At 38.0% G+C, this 19,698-nt stretch overlaps 1 protein-coding gene across 6 annotated transcripts in view; it reads left to right on the top strand.

Annotated features, from left to right (window-relative positions):
* Positions 1-19,698, top strand: part of TMEM108 (transmembrane protein 108) — a 433,516-nt gene that overhangs the window by 65,891 nt on the left and 347,927 nt on the right. Inside the window, exon 1 of one of the 6 annotated variants that reach the window (XM_037844726.1) lies at positions 11,018-11,214. The exons of the other annotated variants lie outside the window; for them this stretch is intronic. The gene's annotated coding sequence lies outside the window, so the exon portion shown is untranslated. Of the gene's footprint in view, positions 1-11,017; positions 11,215-19,698 lie in introns of those variants that run through there. 6 annotated transcript variants of the gene reach the window in all.

Raw genomic sequence — 19,698 nt, 5'->3', positions numbered from 1 at the left:
TCACCTTCTGGCTGTTCCTCCTGTGTTTTTCTCTCTCACTCTGTCTGAATTTCATTCTGCTTATGAAGGACTCCAGTAATAGGATTAAGACCCATCCTGACTGAGTTGGACCACATACCTTAACAGAAGTAACCTCCTCAAAAGATCCTAGTTATAATGGGTTCATACACGCAGGAATGTATTAAGTTTAAGGACATGTTTTTTCTGGGGTACATAGCTTTAAACCACTGCACGCAGAATCCTGGGGCACATGAAACAAGGTTCGAAGGCTTGCATTCACTCTTGAAGATGCAGTGGTGGCATTTTTTTCGGTGGGATTGGGAGATGAGAGGGACTCTTAGGATATTTCTGAGAATGAACAGTACAGTCTTTCTTATCTCTTTGGATTATGTGCTACATGGCCTCACCACATCAAAACACACAATTCTGATGGTTCTGCCTTACTTGTAGCCATGCATTGTGCATTTCCTCTAGTGTATATTAAAACAGATGGTAAATAGTAAAGACCAGCACATTCTGAAGGCACAAAGGAGTTATTGACAATAGCACAACCTGTGTGCTTTTACCAGACCTGTGATACAGTTACAGACTCTCTGTGTTCATGACACCCCTGCCCCCTGCTGCTGCCACACACACAAACACACACACACACACACACACACACACCCTATAATTTTTGAAAGAACTAAGGGAAAATAACATTGGTGATATTTGAGAGAATAAAATTAGAAAACATTGTACACTTTACTTCATAAGTTTGTTTCCTCATCTGTAAAGTGGCATGGTAATATCTTCATTGTAAGAGCTGAATGAACTAATGTCTGTGAAGTCCCTTTGTAAATTATAAGCTATCTTAGAAATTTAAGGTAGTATATTCTTCCTTGTTAGAAATTTGAAATATCCTTTCATTTCTAGTCTGTCACTTTGCATTTCTATCTATCTAGTAATCACAGATACATACAGATGGCACTTAGAATGTTATTAAAATTATCTATTATATTGTTTTATTAATATCTATTATATTGATTACTACCTGATATATCAGTTTAATATCTGAATGTTGGAAGTCTGTGTAGAATTTATATGTAGTTTGGCATAGTTAGTAATTATACAAAGACATAGAAATGTGGTTTGTGTTACTTTTTAGGACTAGATCTATTATGTAAAGGAAGGTATGCCTAATATCATCCATTACTCTATTTATGGATGCTGCAATACACATTCCTCCATTACTTTATAAAGAATAGTGGTGAAATGCCAACTGCAAGAAAATTTACTTTATGTTTCTTACTTTCAGCCTTCTAGTTTCAGTGTGGTTCAGAGAAAGGTTAAGTAAATTAAGGAAAGAGAAGGACTGCTTTGTGAGGATGGATTGAAAAATGAGAATTCTTCAGTCTGGGTAGAGACCAAGTGAATACACGATTTAAATACATAAAATAGTGAAGAGTAAGGATTTGTTCAGTACTTTAAAAGAGTATTCTTATAAACCAGAAATAAACATTAGGACTTTGATTCTACCATTCAAGTAACTGCTCAATTCTGAAACCTGAAAGTAATTTCTTTCTAATAACTCATTTCAGATTATAAAAGTAATATATGTTAATTGTAGAAAATTTAGAATATATGGTCAAATGCAGTAAGAAAAGAAATAACCTGTAACTCCACATCATAAAGATCATTATTGTTTACCATAATCGTAGCTACAGTCCATAATCCCTGTTAAAAGCCTTTCAAGCTTTGTTTTGTGTATGTATTTATATCTATCTATATCAACATATCTATGCTTAGTTGTGTATATAACTTTTGTTCTTCAAAATTGAAATCATACCATTTTTTATAGTGTACATTATGAACATTTTCCCATTTGTCACATACACATGTATTAAATACCCATTATATTGATGAACTATAATTTGCCTGTGACCTATGTTGGATGTTCATATTGTCTCCCACTGTTCGCACTTGTGGGTAATGGTACAATGAAAAGAGCTTCATATGTGAAAATTAGTGTGAAATTTTCTAGGGTTTTTGTTGAGTCATCCCTCACCCACCTGGGGCTGGCTCAGAGTGGTGATAGGGAAAGAAGGGCTCTGTTCCCTTCTCAGAAACCCACAACAGCATTTAACTCTACTCTTCATATTAGTTTTCTATTTCTGCCATAACAAATTACCACAAATTTAGCAGCTTAAAACAGCAAATTTATTATCTCAGTTCTGTAGGTTAGAAATCCAGGTTAATTTGATTGACTTCTTTGTTGCGGGTTTCACGAGGTTGAAATCAAGGTTTACTTCAAAGTTCATCCCAGTTGTTGGCAGAATCCAGTTCCTTGTGGTTTGTAACTGAGGATCCCATTTCCTTGCTGGCTTTTGGCTTGGGGGCATTCTCAGCTTGTAGAGGCCACATTCTTTGGCTTGCGGCCCCTTTCCCCCATCTGCAAAAGAGTGTAGTGGGAAAACTCAGATCTGGGGCCTCTTGTTCTCAGGCTTCTGATAGAGTTAAGTTACAACTGAGATTTAATTATCACCAGCAAAACCTTGATGCCAACTCAGTTGCCAAATAGCAACTGTGAAAGAGCAATTGTCTGTGATGAATCCTGTGACACATCCTGAGCCTTTGAAGCCCCCAGGGCTTGGCAGGCTTCTGCCTGAACCCAGTCGGTGAACAGCCATTGCCTCTAAGCGACAACCTTCTCAGGAGAATGACGTGGATGGAGTGAGTGCTTTCCTTTCAAGTGAAGTAAAATCCAAGTTTAGAGGAGGTTGTCTGAAATGGGCACACATCTTTGGGTTTTGCTCAAATGGTGTGAGGGCTGATAGATCTACGGGAACTTTGCCTCTGAAGGATGACCTGTCTATATCATGGGTGCACGTGATCATGCAGACAGTCTCAGAGGCTCAGATCTGTTTAGAACTCAGAGGCAGAGTGATATGGTAGAAAGAACAGTAGACTGGAGAGTCTAGAGATGTGGATTCTAGTTCTCCCTGTGCTGTGAACTAGCTGTGTGATCTTGGGCAAGTCACTGAACCTCTGTGGGTCTCAGTTTTTTTAACCTATAAAATGAAGGAGTGTTGAATTAGGTAATTTCTAAGGTTCATTCTAATTATAAAATTACATGACTGACAATTCCTTATCTGGAATAACTCCATTAAAATTGTGGTACTGTGACTATCTGGGAAGGGTTTAGAGTGATAAGCTGACTCTGTTCCCAAAGGGTATAGAACAAATATCACAAACAAAAATGTTCCTTGGAAACTTCATGCACTGTTATTAGACACAGTGTATATCCACTTGCTAACTTAATTTTTCAAGTTTTCTGTGTAAGATGAGTATTCATTTGTAATTGTAATAATTATTTAATTTCTAAAACTCATAAGGTTTATGGTGGGAAAAATTAGAAAGGCTACCATTGCATGCATTAATTGTGCATGAGTAAGCAAGTGAGTCTGTATCACAGATATGGTTCCATGTAGTTATATTATGTTTAATAATTTCAATTTTAAACAATTATTATAATTCATAGCATCTTTATAGCATGTTTTAGGTGGTGGGGCCTCCTGCCTAACAATCAGAATAATTTCAGTTTTGGTGCAAGGTTAATATATAATAGGGTGCCTGGGAGTTGTGATTTGTAGCTTTTATAGATTTCCTTTTCAGGATTGTTAGGGGAGAACATGGATAACTGAAATCCACTAATTAATCACAAATCTTCTATTTTAGCTTCCACTGTAATTGCAACTACTTCTTCATCTAGCCTACTTTGCCTAGGTTTTTTTGTTTGTTTCTCCTGTTTTCCTTGTCTGTCCCTTTGAGATCAGTGAAAAAGCAATCAAATGAGCAAGCAGAGAAATGGAAAGGAAGAAAATCTATACATGGTATAGAAGCAACATAAATCTAAACTCTGGTTCTTGTGAAGTTGATTTGAGCATGTGTGTTTGTGTGTGTACAATTGCATGTTTGTGTGAGTGGCTTACCAGGTGTGAATATGTAACCACAACTTCAGATACTGAACAAGCAGAATGACAAAGATAAATAAGTGGTTAGTGTTGGGTAGGTGAAAGGAAATATTTCTACATCACTACTTCCATTGTGGACTCTATTTACACACTTCATAGGTTATTTTTTATTTTTCTACTCTCTTTTCTGTCCCAGAGGATTACATCTGTTATTGCTTTCTCTCCGCAGATCCTCCATTACCATTTGAAAGGCATGTTTGTGACATTTTGTGTTTAATCAGGAATTCACCATAACCTCTCATGGTCTGAGTTGGTGGTGAACGTTGCTGGGTATCACACCATATCCAGAGGGTGGTGTGAATTTATTGCTAATCTGGGTTACAGTACCAGAGGAATAACTGGATTCTTCACTAAATCAGTCCTTTCTTCAACTCTTGACTAGGAACAGATACAAACTTCTGGACCTACTGAAGCAAAACTCACTTTCCTGGGGCTGTGCTGCTTAAACTTGCATGTGCATGCGTATATCCTGAACCATTTGTTAAAATCCAGATTGTTGGGCCTCCATTCCCAGATACCTGATTCAGTGGGTCTGCAAAATTTGCATTTCTAATAAGTTTCCAGGTGATGCTGATGCTGCTTGTCCAGGACCACTGTCTTTTGAGAACCACTGTCTTATGGTTTCTCCCAACTTGGAGTGATTTAAAACCAGATGATTGCCTGCCTAGAGTTTCTCAATTCAGTCACTCCATTGACCCAGCTTGGCTCTGACCTACTGCCCCTAGGGCTTGGAGTTGTGGATGTTTGTACATATCTTATCCTTTAAATTCATTGTGCCCCAGAAAACTAAGACTATGTCTGAACCCTGGGGTGCCCATCCCATCTGAATTTCTAAACATGGTATAAAACTCGAGATTTAGGGCAGAATTTGTGATTGCCTATGACCTTGGGAACATTGTTTCTTAATGTTGATATTAACACTCTCAGGTGGAGAGTATTCTCACATTTATATATGAGGAATTGAAACTCAAAACAAAAATTAAATTACTTGCCCAGAAAGTAAATGGCAGAACTGATATTTAAACCCAGGACCCTGGTTTCAGGGCCTGATTTTCCTTCTAACTCTTTTCTCCCAGGTTCCATTTTTTAAACATTTTTTAATTTTTAATTTTTTTTTCTTTTTTTTTTTTTTCTTCTTTTTTATAACAATGTCTAGGCAGTGACCATCCTAACTTGTTCATGTTGAAAAGAGTTGTTGAGATTATGGGAAAAGGGGACACATCTGGTTGATATTCTTGAAGAGGCTATTGCCTCTGGGTTTTGGGACTTAGCTGGCATAGGAGTTCTCTGGAGAATTTAAGTTTCTGAAGAATAAACTTAATGAGTGAAACTTTTATAGAGTCTCAGATAGGGATCCAGGTATTCTTTAGGGTTTTCAAACTACTGTTGACTTGGTCTTATCAACTTGGTCATTTGGCAAATCTAGCTAAAGCTTGCATAAGAGTAACCTCTAGGACAGCCTCTTGACTCTATTTGAATTCTCTTAGCCACTGAAACCTTAATGTGTTGCCTTTCTTTTTCCTCTTTGGTCCTCGATGCGAGGATCAGGCTCATTCCCAGAATCCATGTCCCACATTGCCAGGGAGTCTCATTCATCTGAGGGGTCCTGTGCCAGTTTGAATGTATTATGTCTCCCCAAACGCCCATTATCTTTGATGTAATCTTGTGTAGGCAGACGTATCAGTGTTGATTAGATTGTAATTCTTTGAGCCTTTCCGTGGAGATGCGCCCCACCCAACTGTGGATGATGACTCTGATTGGATAATTTTCATGGAGGTGTTAACCCCACCCATTCGGGGTGGGTCTAAATTAAATCGCTGGAGGCATATAAATGAGCTGACAAACAGAGGGAACTCATTGCAGCTGAGAGTGACATTTTAAGAGGAGCTACAGCCAAGAGGGACACTTTGAAGAATGCACAGAAACTGAGAGAGTAGCTGCAGATGAGAGACAGTTTGAAGATGGCTGTTGAAAGCAGACTTTTGCTCTGAAGAAGTTAAGAGAGGACAAACACCCCAAGAGCAACTAAGAGTGACATTTTTGAGGAACTGCAGCCTAGAGAGGAACATCCTGGGAGAAAGCCATTTTGACCAGAACTTTGGAGCAGACACCAGCCACATGCCTTCCCAGTTAACAGAGGTTTTCCGGACACCACTGGCCATCCTTCAGTGAAGGTACCTGATTGTTGATGCATTACTGTGGACACTTTATGGCCTTAAGACGATAACTGTGTAACCAAATAAACCCCCTTTATAAAAGCCATCCCATTTCTGGTATTTTGCATCCTGGCAGCATGAGCAAACTAGAACAGGTCCTGTCCCACATTGCGGGGAGGGTGATGAATTTATTTGCAGTTAGGCTTAGAGAGGCAAAATCCACATTTGAGTAGCAAAAGAGGTTCTCTGGAGATGACTCCTAGGCATAAAAATAGGTGGGCTTAGCCTGTCCTTTACAACCATAAGTTTCACCAGAGCAAGCTTCAAGACTTGAAGCTTGACTTACAAAGTAGTGGGTTCCTGAGTTCACATAGCATATATTATGTCTACAGTAATCCATCCGTATCTCACATTATCATCACTTAGTTGTATAATCCTCATCTCTCTTCATTGTAAATTTGAATACCCAGCATACCTTGTAGCTCTTTTCAGCCCTTAGTTATTTGTCCCTAGTATTTGTGTGGTACTAGTATCTTATTCCTATTAATTATAGTCCCTAGTATGCAGTAGGTAGATTTTTCCTATATAGCATTCTGTTGTCAACTCTCTGTACTAGTGTCATACCTTAGAAGAATATCATGCAAGCACCTATCTATATTTGTTTTGCTGATCTGTGGGATACATGCTTTTAAACAACTGCTTTCAATCCTATTCGCCTTCAGTGCAGCTCTGATACTTATGATCCCATTAACAATCATCACCCCTATCCATTCTCATACCTTTGAATTCACCCTGATTAACATATCTGAACATATTAGATTACCATTCCCCCTTCCCTAGCTTCTGTCTATCACTAGGTCCCCAATATTCTACATTATAAGACATTGATTTTACATTGTTCAGGGAATTCATGGAAGTGTGTAACATACAATATCTCTCCTTTTGTGTCCCAGGTTCCATTTTGAACTGAGGATTTTCACCATCCTCTTTCCTCATTTTTATGTGGCCAAGATTATGGAGACTTTTTAAAATTAGGATTTGAATTATGACTTATATGTATGTGTGTGCATATATTCACATGTATGGATATGTACTTACACCCACACATGCTCCTTTGCCTCATTTTTATTTGTTTTTCATGTTTTTTTTTAAATACTATATAATATACATTTTGTAGGCTATCCAATAGCATTTTAGGAACAGGGCAAGGAATACATATATATCCATAACTATAGTAAACACATATGTATGCAGTACATCCACATACAAACTGACTTTTCCTCCATACCTGGCATTAAGTTTGAGAAAACTTATCTTTTTTGGGAACCATAGACTTATACTAAGTTTCAACCATGCCCTTTTCTGTCACAGTAAATGGAATTCAAATTGCCTCTGTTTGCCCTGTCCCCACCCAGAACCTCTTCATAAAGGAGGAGATGAAGGCAACATTAAGTTCTGGTGGGAGACAGCTGGCACGTTCCTGTTGGAAAACAGGAACAAACACTGAGGGGTTTGAGAGTATGTTCCACCATGAGGGTTTATATACTTCGTCTACTTTAATAGTGATGGAATGTTGTTGCCTTTTTTCCCTAAAGAAAATGGCTCTTTTTTTCACTTGAAAAACAAGAACACTGGCATCTGCTATCAAAGGCTACAGTGAGGCAAGGAGATAAGAAAAAAATTGGTGGTCATGGGTACCCCCAGGAACAAAATGACTTTGGAAAAATATAAAAATCACTTGTTTTTGTTTTTAAATTTTCAAATAATGTAGTAAAAATATGTCATTAACTCTCATCTCATCCCCAAGCCTCCTTCCTGGTTAGATGGCATTTTTACTTTTTCCTTCACTCATATTTTGTCAGTATGTATGAATGATTATCAGAAAAATGTAATGGAGATATTTGTTAAAAGTCTGTGAGAACTGGGTTAGCTTTTAAGGGGGTCTTAGTCATGCCTGTCTATACTGTCCTTATAGAGGAATTTTCTGATCATAACATGTATAAGGAATGCTAAAAGAATTGTTAGAAGTCCCTGTGCCATCTGGAGCTGAGGATAAGGTATCATCACATGAATCAAGCATTATTCCCCCTTTTCCCACTCACTACACAGTAACTAATCAAACATTTGTGTACTTAGGGGGGCCTATTAAAAAATCAGAGCTTTCCAGCACCTAGATATTCATGTGGAAAGTGGAATGGGTTCCATGATTAAGCAGCCATGTCTGTTGATCAGCTGTGTATTAGTATGCCCATTGCAGCCTTAAGAAGAAATCAGAGAATTGAAGTTGCAGATTATTCAAGATAGTCAGTTCTATAAAGTGATATACATGTTCCTAAAAATCATAGCACTATGCAAACTTGTGCAATAAAAGTCACAGGACTTGTGAGAGAAATGAGGTTAGCAGCACAACACTCAAAAACTTTATCAGTGGCATAAAACAAAGATAGAAACCTAATAAAATGGTAACACATTTACACATGGCCAAATGGTTAAGAAATACAGAAATACCGCAAGGAGTGTGGCATTTTACGCAGATAAAGACCTGATGTTTTCTTGTGGAAGTGGGCAGTGGAAGGTTTACAGCTTTTGAGTTACTGTGAAGTGGTGGGAAGAAGAATGTTAACTGAAATAGAAAGGAAAGTTGTAACCGCACATGTGGATGGTATGGCTCATAACTAAAGGTGATCTCTAAGTTGTGTGTGTGTGCACTTTGGGTTCAGCTGGGTGTGATTTTCTGCAGTCAGGTAGTGTTTCTCAGGAATGAATTGCATGAGTAAACATGAAATTTATATTATGCACAAACATTCCCTAATAAATCAATTATATTGGAACAAATTTTCATTTTCAAAACAACCATTATAGCATAACTGACTGAACAAGTGAATTCTCAGAGGACAAGTAGAAACCCCCCGCCTCTACTTTTTATAGAATGCTTGATAGCCAACTGTGAAGTGAGAGGTGACGTGAGTCTCTTATATACATTCTTATTTCTCATCTCTTATAAAAAACTTAAATAATAGCAAGAAAGCACAAAGTAACAAGAAAAGTCCCCTTCCAACCCAACAAAACAAACGTTAATTTTCTTTTTTTTTTTTTTTTTAGGCCACATAAAAATGGCCCTTGTATCAAAACGGCCTTGTCAAAATGACATGTTCCTCCCTAGGAACACATCACCCCCTCCCACCCCTACCTTTAAGTCGAGCCAAGTAGAGTCTGAGTCACTGATAACTGAGGCAACTGTTCATTTTCACCCTTGTTATTTTCCTTGGCTAATAGCCTGAGGAAATGACTGTTGAATTGTTTGTTGAATTACATATATACTTGTTTTGGATCTCAGGGCAGTTCTTGGTCTTGTTTGTTGATTTCATGATATGGCTGTATGTACTGGATATTTCTTGGTAAATCCTGCATGTAGAATGTACATGGTGGTTAATTCTGTGTTTCTCTGGCTGTTACCCTTTTCAGCAACACCTTGGGAAAAAGGAGAGAATCCATATGGAGACAGAAGTAGCCCCACATCATGGAACCTACATTTGCTGGGGAGCAATGTCTATAAAAACATAATCAAAAAATGGTAAACCTAGAGGAAGTACCTGTCTGTTTTCATCAGGTTGAATCCCTGTCTTTAAATCAGGTTTGGCAGCTGGATCATCATGTGTGCATTCTGGTTTGCAAAGAGATGGGTATCATACCACTGAGTAATAGCTGGGTGAGCTAGTATAAATATGAGCATGTAGGAAATGTAAAAAAAGGTCTAGATTTAGCAATAAACTATAAATCTTAAAATTTAGCTGGAAGGAAATGTAGAGAGGATATTTTGTCCCACAGTTCATCTTGCAATAAGGAAACTGAAGTCTATAGAAGCAAAGTGACTGGCTAGGAGACCCTGGATAGTTAGTAATGAAACCAGAACTGAAGCACTAAGTTCCCAGCTGTTCTCTTTATGCTATGGTATTTATTTTTGTGATTCAGTAAGTTCTGACCACTTCTTTAAAAATCCAAGCAGCTCTCATTTTGTTGCTGCTGCATTTGTCACACCTGCTTGATTTTCATTCACTTGCCTGCTGCCTCCATTTTATTTTATTTTTAAAGCTGAGAGAAAAGAAGATTGCTTGTATTCAGGCTATAATTACCACTAATTGCTTTAGTTTTTTGGTTGATATCTTTTCACACCTCTGTGGATAGAAATATCAGGAATAAGAGTACTCCTTGTATAAGGAAAACAAAAGTGCTAGCCTACTTTATATGGAGGCCCATTTTCCCACAGTTTTGTTTTATCTAGTCAGTGGAGTCTTCAGATGTGTTACTAGAAATGCAAGGACTTGGGGAAAAGACCTAGAGAATTTCAGGAAAGAAATGTTTACCTCCTCAAGTTATTTTTTAATCCAAATTGAAAACAGAATTTGTTTTCAATTTGGATTAAACAGAATTTTATGAAAAATTTTATGAAAAATTTTTAGAGCTGAATACAATATTTAAGATATTCATATACTGCAGTGTGGCCTTTAACCCTTCAAAATGAATTCTAAAAATCACATAATTAGAGGGTGCTCATGAAAGATTGTTTGCAGTGTCAATTTAGTGTAATCCCAGGAACAGGATGAATAATAATTATATTAATAGCAGCAGCTAAAACTCATTGAGCACCTATTAGGTGCCAGGAGCCTGTTCTGCATGGCTTCTGTGGAGTCATTCATTTAATCCTCAAAATAACTGCATGAGGGCAACACTGTCATTAACACATTTGACAAGGGTGGGGTTGGGGGGTGCACAGGTCCAGAGGAGTAACTTGACTTCCCTAAAGTCAAACAGCAAATAAGTTGAGGAGATGGTATTCAAATGGAAGGAGGGCCAGAAGCACCTGAGTTAGTCATGTCTCTTACTGATCAGGCAAGTCAGGGCATCTCTGCAAGTAGTTTTGCAATCCATTAAAGGTGATAAAAATAAAACATGCTTTTCATTTGTTATCGATTTTCTTTGATGATCCAAGAAGATGGGGCAGGAGTGTTCAGTGAACATCTACAATGTACCAGGCACCACAGCAGGTATATATCATATAACATCATTAGTTGTTGCTTTCCCTGCTATTGTTATTGCATTCTTAAATTTGGTCTTGACTCCAGAGTGACTGATGGATTCACTGACATCTGTTCTCATGTATGTGTTTTCTTGTTGCCTGTCTTGGAGAACAAGTGATTTAACTGGGGGCAGGGGATTATTTTTCATGCAATACACATTATTTGTAGAAAATTTGGGCAAAAGGTTTGAACAGGCAGTTTACAGAGGAAGAAATTCAAAAGGCCATCAAGCATTGGAAAAGGTACTCCAAGTCACTTGTAATAAAAGAAATGCAAATTAAAACAATAATGATATATTAAGTATAGAATTTTAGAGAACTAGGTTGTATCAGGTGTTTCTGGAGCTGTAGAGAGTCTCGTGCATTGCTAATGGAGAGCATAGTCTGGTCCTGCCATTTTGGAGAGATATTTGGTACCACTTGTTCATATTGGGTCCACTCATACTCTTTGACCCAGCAGTTACACTCTTAGAGATGTGTGAGAATCTCTTGGGAATATGTATCTGTATATGCATGCACATGTATGAGTGTGTGTATATGTGCACACATATGTATAGCACCAAATTAGAACATGAGAAGGTATTCATGCAGGGTTATTGTTGTGGTAGGAAGGAGTTGGAGGTAACCCTGGTGTTCTTCACAGAGAAAGTGAGTAGTTAAAAGTTTGTGAATGAACATAAAGGAGTACTGTGCAGCAGTTTGAAGAAATTGATTAAACAAATATGTATCAACGTGGATGGACCTTAAAGGCATTGTGCTGAGTAGCAAAAGTAGGAAAAATAATGAGATACAGTGCAAAATCATTTCCACAAGTTAACATACATGCACACAAAATGATGCTCACTTTGTAAGAGTGCAGACAGTAGTGGTATGTGTTAATCAGATCAGAATGGTTATATGAGGGATAAGGGGGAGAAGTAAGGATACAAGGAGGAACAATAAATAAAAAAGCAAGAGAGAATCTTGCAAGAACCAGGATCATAATGTGTCATGAACTGCAGATAAATGATTAACCCAATTCCCTGCAAAAAGAAAAAAAAATCAGAAAATATTAGTTGAAACAACAAAAATAAAATTACCCAAAATTCTGTTAGAGATAAGTATTAAAAATTTGGTGTACATGCTTTTAGTATTATTATGTGTATATGTGTGTCTGTATGTATGTATATGTGTAAATATGTATGACATGTATATCTATATATCTCTATATACATCCATATTTATATTTATATAAATAAATGAAATATGGTCATACTACATGTTTTTTTGTTTGTTTGTTTGTTTGTTTGTATCTTGGCTATGAAGATGGGCTAAATTATCTCTAAGATGTCTTCCAGTTCTAGGAAACCTCACACTAGGGCAAATACTATATCAACAAATTCAGTCAGATTTTAAACTGACTTGTGTTCAGTAACACCCAAAACATTTTACTAAGCATTATTAGCATCAACTGTAAGATGCTTCTGCATTCGAAGGAAAAATACCCATATTTTGATGTATTTGCATTTAATTCAAATAGTACTTCTTTTAGCTTGGCATGCTGGAAATAATTTAAGCATATTCAGATCATTTTACAAGCTGATATTTAAGAATAAATTAGGGAGATTCAAGATAGTGGAATAGGGAGCTCTAGGATTCAGTTTGTCTTCCATGGCTGCTAGCAAACAGCCAGGAACAGTCTGAAACAACTGTCTGGGGGCTCTGGAGACCAGAAGAACACCATAAATCATCCAGAGAAGAGTGGAAGGAAGAGCCTGATAAATTGCAGTGAAGATCTGTCAGATCTCGTCATGTTTGCAGAGGCTGGTGTCCATTCCCCACTGGCATGACAGGCTACCTCAGGAGTCATTCCCCGGCTGGAAATAGAAGTCCTCTTAGCCAACAACAGTGGTGGGGGGCTGGGGCATGCCCAGGTACCAATTGTAGCTTTTGAATTAGTGAATTTGGGTTGCTGGGTTCCAGCTCTGAGTACAGCTACAATTTCAACATGCCCAGGTCATAAAGCAGCCGGTAATCTCCATTTCAACCCCACCCCTAGTAAGAGCAGAAGTGGAGCTGAATTAGAGAAAAAGTGCTTCCTGAGATGGTGGGCAACAGGGTACAGTTTGCTGAAGGGTGACTGTTCCCCAAGAGAAGGGGAGAGGGCACAGCCCAGTGCAGTTTGCTGCTTTTGGTTAGAGAATTCAGATCACAGCACCTAGGATCTGAGCAACAGTTTCAGCCTGCCCCAGCCAAAAGTGGCTGTCAGCCTCTGTCTCAACCATGGTCCTGGCAGGGGTGGAATTGGTTCAGAATTAAAGGCACAGTACCACCTTAGGGCTGCAGGGAACAGTTGGCTGAAGAATGCCATATGCTGGGCAGACCAGGAAAGCACAGATTTGGAAAGATGTCAAAGAAAAGATTGGCATCCTTCTGGATCTCCATAAGGTACCTTGGAACCAATTTATACCCATTTCCTGGGTCTCTGGGACTCTTCTGAATGGGAAAAACTGACTTGAGAATGTCTTCTTCAGGGGACGCTCCTACAAGAATTTGCCCTCCAGAGCAAAGCAGCTAGAGATAACGAAAGGAAAGTTTAATGTATAGACAGGCAAATAAAAAACAAACAGAACAGATCAACATTCCCAGAGAAGGAACAGAGGAAAGGAAGCTTTCTCCTAGAAGTGAAACAATTGCACACATAGTGTAATCTCAAAAAGTGTACTGTATATCCAGGACAAGAATCAGATGAATAAGCTGAAAAAATCTGACCAGTTAAAGACAAGCTATTCTAAAGATCTGAAATAAGTTGAACCAAGTATCTAGGAAGAGCTTTAGCACAAAACCAATCAACAAGAGAGAGAAACTGATCTCCAGAGTAAACTCATCAAGAAATCAGATGCCTAGACAACAGCAAAAAAAATTGCAAGGCATGCTAAAAACAGGAAGATACAGCACAGTCAAAAGAACAAATAAAAACTTCAGAAAAGACGCAGGATTTGAAACAACTAATTGATGATGTTCAAACAAATCTCCTAAATCAATTCAAGGAGATGAAGGAAGATATAGCAGAAGAGTTAAAGGATACCAAGAAGACACTGGGTGAGCATAAAGAAGAATTTGAAAGCCTGCAAAAAAACAAAACAAAACAAAAAACAAAAAAACCTTAAAGGAATGAAAGGCATAATAGAGATTTAAAATACATTAGAGACATACAGTAGCAGAGTTCAAGAGGAAGAAGAAAGTACCAGTGAACTAGAGGATAAGACAGCTGAAATCTTACAGACAAAAGAACAGATTAAGAAAAGAAAGAGTTGAGCAGGGTCTCAGAGAATTGAATGACAGCATGAAGTACACAAATATATGTATCATGGGTGTTCCAGAAGGAGAAGAGAAGGGAAAAGGGGCATAAAGGATATCTAAGGAAATAATGGCAGAAATTTCCCAACTCTTATGAAAGACATAAATGTACATGTCCAGGAAGCACAGTGTACTCCAAACAAGATAAATCCTCATAGACCTATTCCAAGACAAATATTAAGCAGAATCTCAAATAGCAAAGACAAAAAGAGAATTTGAAAGCATCAAGAGAAAAGATATTCACCACATACAAGGGATACTCAATAAAACTAAGTGCCAGTTAGTCATCAAAAACCATGGAGGTGAGAAGGCAGTGGTATATTTAAGGCACTAGAAGAGAAAAACTGCCAGCTAAGAATTCTTTATTTGGCAAAGCTGTCCTTCAAAAATGAGAAAGAATTTAAAATATTCACAGATAAACAGAAACTGAGAGAGTTAATCAACAAGAGACCTGCCCTCCAAGAAATACTAAAGGGATTTCTACAGGCTGAAAGGAGAAGATAGGAGAGAGAGAGGCTTGGAGGAGGGTTTAGAAATGAGTATTGGTAAAAAAAAGAGAGAGACTAAGATATGACATATAAAAGCCAAAGGATAAAATCATGGAAGTACATACTGCCTTTATAGTAATAACTTTGAATTTTAATGGATTAAACTCCTTAGTAAAATGATACAAATTGGCAGAATGGATAAAAATTATGATCCATCTATCTGCTGTCTCCAAGACACTCATGTTGGACCTGAGGATACAAATAGGTAGAAAGTGAAAGGTGGGAATAAGATATTCCATGCTAACAGTAACCAGAAAAAGCTGGTGTAATTGTACTAATATCAGAAAAACTAGACTTTAAATGCAAAACTATTAAAAGATTCAAAGAAGGACATGGCATATTAATAAAAGGGGAAATCCACCAAGAAGAAATATCAATCATAAATATTTATACACCTAACCTGGGTGCCCCAAAATACATGCGGCAAACACTGACAAACTGGAGAGAGAAATAGATGTCTCTGCAATAACTGTGGGAGACTTCAATATGCCACTGTCTTCAAAAGATAGAACATATAAACAGAAGATTAATAAAGAAACAGATAACTTGAATAATTTAATTAATAAACTAGACCTAACAGACATATATAGAACATTGCATCCAAAACAGTAGGATTTTCATTCTTCTCAGGTGGTCATGGAACATTTTCCAGGATAGATCACATGTTGGATCACAAAACAGGTCTCAATACATTTAAAAAGATTGAAATTATACAAAGCACTTTCTGTGATCATAATGGAATGAAGCTGGAAATAAATAAAAGGTGGAGGACTGGAAAATTCACAAATATATGGAGGTTAAAGAACACACTCTTAAGCAGTCAGAGGGTTAAAGAAGAAGTTGCAAGAGAAATCAGTAAATATCTTGAGAAGAATGAAAATGAGAACACAACTTATCAAAACTTATGGGATGCAATGAAGGCAGTGCTGAGAGGGAAATTTATAGCCCTAAAAAAGAAGATAAAAGAAGAAAGTGCTAAAATCAAAGACCTAACTATATACCTGGAGGAACTAGAAATAGAACAGCAAACTAACCCCCAAAGCAATCAGAAAGAAAGGAATAACAAAGATTAGAGCAGAAATAAATGAAATTGAAAATAAAAAATAATAGAATCGACAAAACCAAAATTTGATTCTTTGAGAAAATCAATAAAATTGACAAACCATTAGCTAGACTTCAAAGATAGTAAAAGAGAAGATGCAAATAAATTCAGAAATGAGGGGGAGGCATTACTACTGATCTCACAGAAATAAAAGTGATCATAAGCAGATACTGTGAACAGCTGTACGTCAGTAAATTAGGTAATCTAGTTGAAATGGACAAATTCTTAGAAACACACAAACAACCTACATTGATTCTAGAAGAAATGGAAGACCTCAACAAACCAATCACAGGTAAAGAGATTGAATCAGTCACCAAAAACCTCCCAACAGAGGTGATGTCATCAACATGGTGGCATAAACAGCTACTGAAAACTCCTCTCCAGAAATTCAGCAAAAAAAAATTCTGAATTGTTTGAAACTCTTGAGGAGGATATAGACTGGAGAAGGACCCTGCAGATGCCAAATTAAAGAGAAGAAATATAAAGTAGGAATCTTCTGTCCCAGACCAACCAGTCCTCTCCCTTCCCCCTCACCTCAGGCTCAGTGTGGGAAAGGCACAGAATCAGCAGACAGGAACCCTCCCACCAGGGACACAGATTTTAAAATCCCTCACAGCAGTGAGATATACCCCCACTGTTTGAAGACCAGAGGGACAGGGGAGGGCCCAAGTCAGTGAGGGACAAAGAGACTGAGAAAATGTGGATAGATACTGTGTTTCCAGCCCTGGGTCTGAAAACCCTTCCCACACCCTTGAGGGAAGCAGCAGCCAGTGGTCATTTCCTTGCCTTGGGGATGGCTGGAGTACTGGGCCACTGAGGGAGTACTCAGCCACAGATGTAGCCCCACATCAAGCCAGTTTTTGGAGGGCAAAGTGAGGGAATAGGAATCATGCAGTTCAAGCTCACCTGTGTAGATGCAGCCTGTACTCAGAAGCAAAGCAGCCTCTGAGGATGATTAAGTTACTGAAAAGTCCAGAAAGTGCAAGGGAATAGAAACACTTAAAAAGATGCTCCAGACCCTTTATTTGGAATGCAGGAACTGGTCTACATGCCCTGCACAGAAACTCAGCCCAGTTTTGGCTGAGAATATCGACAACACAATTGTCAAAGCAGGGCTCTAAAACAAACCCAGGTATTCCTGACTGGCAGAAAACAGAGCACCACTAGAAGCCAGCAGATCTATATTACCACACACAGTGAACTTGCTGGGGTGCCCAGTGCCTACCTCCCATCCCTATGGCAGGCCATGGTAGGTGCCTGATTTTGGGGGAAGGCTGGAGGGCAGAGCCAATCTGACAACAGACCAGTGAGAGAAACAAAGAAATATAGAACCCAAGGCAAAGAGAGAAAACAACCTCCAGAATAAACTAATCAAGGAAATCAGATGTCTGGATGGCAAAAAATTATGAGCCATACCAGGAAACACAAAGATATGGCCCAGTCAAAGGAACAAACTATCACATCAACTGAGATTCAAGAGTTGAAATAGCTAAAGATGTTCAAACAAATCTAAATTAATTCAATGAGTTGAAAGAAAATGTGACAAAGCAGATGGAGGATATGAAGAAGACACTGGATTACCATAAAGAAGAATTCATAAAGTTGTAAAAACAAATAGCAGGACTTGTGGGAATGAAAAGCAAAATAGAAGAGTTGAAAAACTCAATGGAGAAACAACAACAGACTTGGAGAGGCGGAAGAATGGATTACTGAACTAGGGGACAGGACATCAGAAATCCTACACACAAGAGAACAGATAGGGGAAAGAATGGAAACATTTAAGCAGGGGCTCAAGGAACTGAATGACAACATGAAGCACACAAACATACATGTTATAGGTGTCTGAGAAGGAGAAGAGAAGGGAAAAGGGGCTGACAGAATAATAGAGAAAATAATCAATGAAAATTTCCCATCTCTTATAAAAGACATAAAATTACAAGTCCAAGAAGTACAGCATATACCAAACAGAATTGATCCAAATAGACCTACTCCAAGACACTTACTAATCAGATTTTCAGATGTCAAAGACAAAGAGAGAATTCTGAAAACAGCAAGAGCAAAGCAATCCATCACATACAAGGGAAGCTCAATAAGACTAAGTACGGATCTCTGAGTAGAAACTATGGAAGTGAGAAGGCAGTGGTATGATATATTCAAGATACTGAAAGAGAAATAACTGCCAACCAAGAATCCTATATCTGGTAAAACTGCCCTTCAAAACTGAAGGAGAGTTTAAAGTATTTACAGATAAACAGAAACTGAGATTTTGTGAACAGGAAACCTCTCTCTACAGGAAATACTAAAGGGAGTGCAGATAGGAAAAGATAGGAGAGAGAGGTTTGGAGAAGAGTGTGGAAATGAGGATACCAGGAGCTAGAAAGAGGGTTAAGTTAGAGCATTTGATGCTGAAGGAGTACAGAATGTTCAACAGTATTGATTGTATAGATCCAGAAATGGATGGCCCAATACTGGGTGATGGTAGCACAATATTGTAAGTACACTGAACAAAGATGATTGTGAGTATGGTTGAAAGAGGAAGGTTGGGGGCATGTAGGTCACCAGAAGGAAAGATAAAGACTGGGATGGTATAACTTAGTGAAACTTAGAGTAGTCAGTGATTCTGATTAAATGTACAAATATAAGAATATTTTTATATGAGGGAGAACAAATGAATGTCAACTTTCCAAGGTGTTGAAAACGGGATGGTATTGGGGAAAAATACAATCAATGCAAACTAGAGTCTGTAGTTAACAGTAACATTGTAATATGCTTCCAGTAATTGTAACAAAGGAAATATACCAAAGCTAAATGTCTACAAGATGGAGGCATTTGGGATTCTTGGCACTGGTGTTGTCTGACCTTTTAATTGTATTTTATTTTAATTTTATTTTTTCTTTTGTTGCTTTTTAGTTGTCATTTTTTCTCCTTTTTCTTTCTTTTTTTATTTTTTGCCTCTTTCTCTATCCTTGTGGAAGAAATGGAACTGTCTTCATATAGATAGTGGTGGTGAATGCATAACTATGGAATTATGTAGAGAACCATTGATTCTTTTCTTAGGATGGAATATATGGTGTGTGAATAAAAAATAAACAGAGGGATACAAGTGCTGGAGAAAATGTGGAGAGAGGGATGTACCTAATCACTGTTGGTGAGGAAATAGAATGGTGCAGCCCATCTGGAGGGTAGTGTGTTGGTTCCACAGGAAGCTAAACATGGGGCTCCCATATGGTCCTGCAACCCTGTTATTGGGTATATACTTTGAAGAACTGAAAAGAGGATCATGAAGGGACTTTTGCACAGTGGGGTTTATGGTGGCAGTGTTCACAAGTCACAGTGGATGGAGGTGGCCTAATTTATTAGCATACAGTGGCTCATAGTATCTTCTCATTATCTCCTTTATTTCTGCAGGGTCAGTAGTTATGTTTCCTTTCCCATTTCTGATTGCATTTATCTGCACCCTCCC

This window comes from Choloepus didactylus, chromosome 1 (genome assembly GCF_015220235.1).
Source record: "Choloepus didactylus isolate mChoDid1 chromosome 1, mChoDid1.pri, whole genome shotgun sequence".
Classification (NCBI taxonomy): domain Eukaryota; kingdom Metazoa; phylum Chordata; class Mammalia; order Pilosa; family Megalonychidae; genus Choloepus; species Choloepus didactylus.
This window is presented reverse-complemented; position numbering and strand designations above follow the sequence as displayed.